Here is a 6000-nt window from a genome sequence, read left to right on the forward strand (position 1 = left end):
AGGAGAAATGGGCCTGCTTGCCTGACCCCAGGTTCTGAGGCGCGCTGGAACCCTGTAGACATGCTGTCCAGTAGAAAGTTTTAGTTTTAGATGCTTTCTCCATGTGCCTAAGAAGAAATGCCCTACTCCAGAATTTCTACTGATGCTGGTCAGGTTCTTTGTCAACTTGGAACAGGTCAGAGTCATCTGGGACGACGCACTTTCAGTGGAGAATTACCCTATAGACAAACCTGAGGTATTTTCTTAATTAATGACTATTAATATGGAAGAACCCAGCCCTCTGTGGACAGTACACCTCTGGGCTGGTGGTCTTGGATTTATAAGAAAGCAGGCTGAGCAGGCCATAGGGAGCAAACCACTAACCAGTGTTCCTCCACAGCCTCTGCTTCAATTCCTGCTTCTGAGTACCTACCTTGAGTTCCTGCCCTGGCTTCCCTCCCCCAGTGAATTCTGCTCTAGACATATAAGTCAAATCAACCCTTTCCTCTCCAATTTGGAGAGGTTTGAATTTGGTTATGGTTTTTCCTCGAAGCAATAGAAAGCCAGGCTAAGACACTGGTCTATCTGGCTTCTGGGATCAGTCCATGGCATTGAACTTCAGTCAAGGCTCAGCCAAACTCATTACTGATGCCTCCTGCCAGGACCTGAGGCTGTGCCTTTTCACTCAGAAGAAATGCACCGAGCCCTGGAGGAGCACTTCTTAGCCAAAGAACTTCCTCCCTGCACCAGTGAACACATCTGAGCCTATGCATCTCCTAGAACTCCTAGTTCACAGGCCTACCTTATTCCTTTGCACACACATTAGCTGCCTCTTTTTTCCTTCCCGTCTTACCTCTTATGATTAATCCTGTCAACTTGCTTGAATTGAGAAGTGCCTAGGAAGTTAATAATGCACACCTCTAGCTATGCCCCAAAAGGCATTTCCAGAGAGAATCCCCCCTCTCTCTCTCCCTCCCTCCTTCCCTCCCTTCCTCTTCTCCCTCCCTCCCTCTCTCTCTCCCTTCCTTCTCTCTCTCTCTCTCTCTCTCTCTCTCTCTCTCTCTCTCTCTCTCTCTCTCTCTCTCTCTCTCCTGCTATGATGTGAGCTATTTTCTGTACCACAAGCTCTCTGCCTTAATAAAATAAAACTTTTGAAATCACTATCCAAATTTTTCTTTCCCTGAGTCACTGGTTATCAACCTGTGGGTAGAGATGATCCCTTTGGGGGGGGGGTCACATATCAGATATTTATATTGTGATTCATCACAGTAGAAAAATAGAGTTATGAAGTAGCAATGAAATAATTTTATGGCTGTGGGCCACCACAGCATGAGGAGCCATAGGAAAAGTAGCTTGGGAAGGCGCAGAACCACACTGCCCTAAGGTGTTTTGATCAGGTATATTGTCCCCAGCTGACAAGACATTCTGAAATTAACATCCAAATAAACATCCCGTCTTCAATCCTTGGCTGAGGCTCTGCTTCTGGTGGTCTCCAATCAATAGCAAATGAAGAGACTTCACAACCATTCTGTTTTTGGCAAATGATGTCAGTTTAGCCTTCCTCCACACCTAGAACTTAAACTTTGGGACACTGAAAACAATCATAAGCTCTGGGGTGTGCACACAGCATCCCTGAGGATGATCTAGGGACAGCTGACCTCAGAAGAGCCTGTTGTCTTAGTCCTTGACAGTCCCCAGTAAGCCCAGCTTCCTTCTTGCATGCCAGCACACTTGTCCCCACAGGCAGTTAGTTGAGTTTTTTGAACTCTAGAGTTTTATAGAGTCCTGGGCTTTTTCTAGTTAACTGAAAACAAATCGAGTGGTTTTTTTTCCCTTGTGATCTATTAATATCTTCCTCCAATGTGGTGAGAGACTCAGACATTTGGGGAAGCCCGTCTCCTTCTCCTTTTCCTTCTCCTTCTCCTTCTCCTCCTCCTCCTCCTCCTCCTCCTCCTCCTCCTCCTCCTCCTCCTCCTCCTCCTCCTTCTCTTCTCCTTCTCCTTCTCTTCCTTCTCCTTCTCCTTCTCCTTCTCCTCCTCCTTCTCTTCTCCTTCTTCTTCTCCTTCTCCTTCTTCTCCTCCTTCTCTTCTCCTTCTTCTCCTTCTCCTCCTCTTCCTCCTCCTCCTCCTCCTTCTTCTCTTTTTAGTTTCAGTGTTTTGCAGTGATTATTCTCATTTTTTACAGCAAAGGCGACTCCTCTTGGATGTTAGTCGGGCTTCCCCAGCACGAATTGTTCACATTAAACAGGACACAAGAACAGACACTTCCTCTTTTCTCTTCAGTTCACAGTGGGCTCTCAGTGTACACCTTGCCCTCAAGTAGACAGGCTTTCAAAAATCATGTCATCTTTCCCTCACCTCACCTCTTCTGGCTATGCATATCCATGCCACTTTTCCAAGCTGAAATCCATTCATGCTTTTGTATTTTATTCTTTTATATCAAAGGATACAATACCAGTACATGCCCCTACCTAGTAATACCTGCTAATATAACCAAGTGTGATCATTTTTAATTGACTATATATACTTTGAAATGCATGTGTGGGGGCTAGAGGGATGGCTAGGCAGTTAAAAGCACTTGCAGAGGACCCAGGTTCAGTTTTCAGCGCCTACCTGACAGTTCACAATGCCCTGTAGTTCAAATGTCCTTTCCTGACCTCTGCAGGCACCAGGCATAAGCATGATGCATGTATATATATATATATATATATATATATATATATATATATATCACCTGTACACACAAAACAATAATAGCAACCAGATGCCCATGGGACCAGTTGCTACTCTATGTTATAATAGCATGTGTTATAATGTCAAGTTCTGTCAACTTAGAAAATTGGGTGTTTAGCTGAAAAGGGCCGTGGCTTCTGTTCCATGGATCCGGGGTCTTCATTAATCTCATTTTGCTGCAGCTGTAAGAGGCTCAGTCATGGAATAAGAAGGGAAGATCCACTCTGTTGTTTGGGTAGCCAGTCTGCACGTCTCCAAACAGGCAGCCATTGGAAAACCATGCCTTTGAGCATCTTTCACCTGTTGAAGCTCGGCAACTCACGGGTGGTATTCTGAGAAATACCTGTTCTTAGAAGCATCCCAGGTCACAGGGCCTCCTCATTTCTCCTTCTGTGTGGCCTCATGTGGGACATAAGTTTCCCCTTCATCCTCTCTGCAGCAGGAGCTCTGAAGGAACAGGCACGCCCAGGGTAGGATCTAAAGCGTGCCTACTTCTTGCCATCTCCACTCAGTGCAAGCACACACAGCACAGGGCTGAGGGCCAAGGGATTCAGCGGATGCTTTCCAAGCAGAAGTTAAAATGGGAACATCAAAGGGCCACCATAGGATCCCGGCAGGGGGTAAAAATCCTTAGGGACATGGAGATCCCCTTCGGGCTCTACAGTGGGAGCCTCAGTTTAAAAAGGCCCACACTTAGCAGCCCCACCAGAGAGAAGAGGGGAAAGACGGGTATAGCCTGAGAAACCTCAGAAATCTCTGTGCAAAAAGTGAGAATGGGGCTCAGCTGTGGAGACTTCCTCCTGGGAAGCTTAAGGAGGCTCACTTGGGAGTCTTACCTCAGGCTAGGCCTGGCCTCTCTCTTCATAAGCACTTCAAAGGCTCTTGTTGCTCTTAGGAGAAAGTCTCAATTCTTAAGTTGGGCCTGGTGGGCCTCTCCTTGTCCCTCATTGTGCATCCAAATGAATGACTGGAGGGCTAGGCCTGGTTTGAGTTGTAAGATCCCCGCCTTTCAGGAGCTCACAGAACAAGGGGGGTGGAGACTCATGAGTGAAAATTGGGTTGAGGAGAAGGCTCGGTGAGGTCTGTGAGAGCACAGAGATGAGGAGACAGGAGTGACTTGACCACTGTCATGGGGGAAGGGGTAGTCAGAGGACCCTCCAAAGCCTCCAACCCAAAGGGACAACTCGTCAGAAAAGGAGTCTCAGGGAGATTCCAGGTCTCACGGGGGAATGGCTTGACCCTTCTGATAGAGGATCCAGACTGCCTAGGTAGGATACAAGGGATTCAATTAGACATGTGACCATGAAGGACATCCAGGGAACTCATTGTTCAGACTGTGTTGGTCCTTGTTCTCTTGGGGGAAAGGCATCTGTTTGTGTCTCTGGAAGCAGCGAAGCTTCAGGCCTTTCTGTTACCTCTTGGGCCATCATCTATTCTCCTTAGCACTTATTCAGCCAAGATTTCTGCAAAGGGTGACAGAGATGTCTACCAGTACCTTCAAAGATCCAAGTATGAGGCTAACTTTCTATAAGCTAGTGACTGTCCCACATTAGTTTCTATGAGTTGCCAAGAGAAAGAATCTTTCTGGTCCCTATTCTGCAGTGTAATTTCCCCTAAGCTGATTTCTGTGCAGGAAAATGCAATGTTCTCAATGGCTAGACCTAAGTCACAGGCTGTCTTTTATAATCAGAGGTGGGGGTCCCTTCTCCCATATGGTATAGACTTTGAGTAGTAAGGACTAGAACCACAGGAAAAAAAAAATAAGGTGCTACAGTCACAATGATAGCACATGTATTGCAAATGAAAGCGGCATTCTCTCCTACCCAAGCAAGGTCAGGCCTCCCAGCCACATGTGCAGCTCTTACAGAGGACAGCATCCCCCCGAGCCAGAGGGATGTTCGTCAGTGTCCACAGTCTGGATGAAGCATTCTGCATTCATAAAAATAAATGGTCCAAACTCCCGAAACGCCATGTGCTCTGCTCTTCTCAGATGCTATTGTCTGTGTGACGATACCAAGGAGATGTCGCACAAAGTACCCAACAGCAAAGACAGCCATAGGTTTCCTGCCTCCCTCCCTCCTTTCTTCATTTCTTTATCAGAGAAGGCATTAGGCAGCCTCATGGTTGGAGTATGAAGTATGCCCCCGTAGGCTCACATATCACATGCTTGCTTCCTAATTGGGGACACTATTTGAGGAAGTCACAGAAATTTTGGGGAGATATCTTGTCCCAGAGATGAAAAAGAAATAAGCAGTTGATTGCTTTTCCCACCGACTTACAGAGGGTTTATTCTGGTTCACAGTTTGAGGGCATGGTGCATAATTCGGGGGAGTCCTGGTTTCAGGAGCTTGAGATGGCTAGTCACACTGCATCCACAGTCAAGAAGCAGCGGATTAGGAATGTTCCTGCTAAGCTGGCACATGGAATGGCGCCACCCACTCTTAGGAAGGGGTCACCCCACTTCAATCAACCGAATCCAGATAATAAGCCAGGAAAGACACTGCCAGTGGCTTGTCTGTTAGGTGACTTCAGATTCTATAAAGTTGACAGTCAATGCTAACCGTTCTTTGTCAACCCCATAAGCCATGACCTTCCCCTGTTTGCCCTCATTAATCTCATGACCATTTTGTAACACAGAAATACATAGTCAGTTGAATTTCGTAAGGTGTCATGAGCTTTAGCAATTCTGGAATTTTTAGCATCTTCAAGTCTTATCTGAGACTCAAGGTAGTTTGTTAACTTTGAGCTCTTATAAAATAAAAGCAAGTCACATATTTCCAATACACAATGGCACAGAAAGGAAGACGGAGGGACAGCAAAGAATAATCATGCCAAACCAAGACCAAAATCTAAGAGCACAATGGCCAAACACTGCAGTTCCATATCCAGCATCTGGGCTTCCTGATAGAATCTCCTGGGCTCCAAAGGGATCAGGTAGCCCGGCTTCTCCATTCCTGCTACCCAACACATACATATACGTAATCACTTTCTTAAGTTGGCACCACTTTGTGCCTGCAGCTTTCCTCAGTAGAGTACCCACATTGTGGCATCTCCAAAATCCCAGGGAATCCACTGCAACTTAGGGTTCACCTTCACAGATTCACACAGAGGCCTATCAGGGCCTCATTTTCAGGGATTGCAAGCCTGTGATGTGGCTTTAGATGCTCTGTGAAACCACAGAGCAAGACAGCCTGACCCCATCAAGCGCATACATTTAATGCCTGCAAAACCAGTACCATGTAGATTATGCTAATTAAAACAATCTATAAGTATTCCCGGCAGTTGTCTT

Source organism: Apodemus sylvaticus, chromosome 21 (genome assembly GCF_947179515.1).
Source record: "Apodemus sylvaticus chromosome 21, mApoSyl1.1, whole genome shotgun sequence".
Lineage (NCBI taxonomy): Eukaryota > Metazoa > Chordata > Mammalia > Rodentia > Muridae > Apodemus > Apodemus sylvaticus.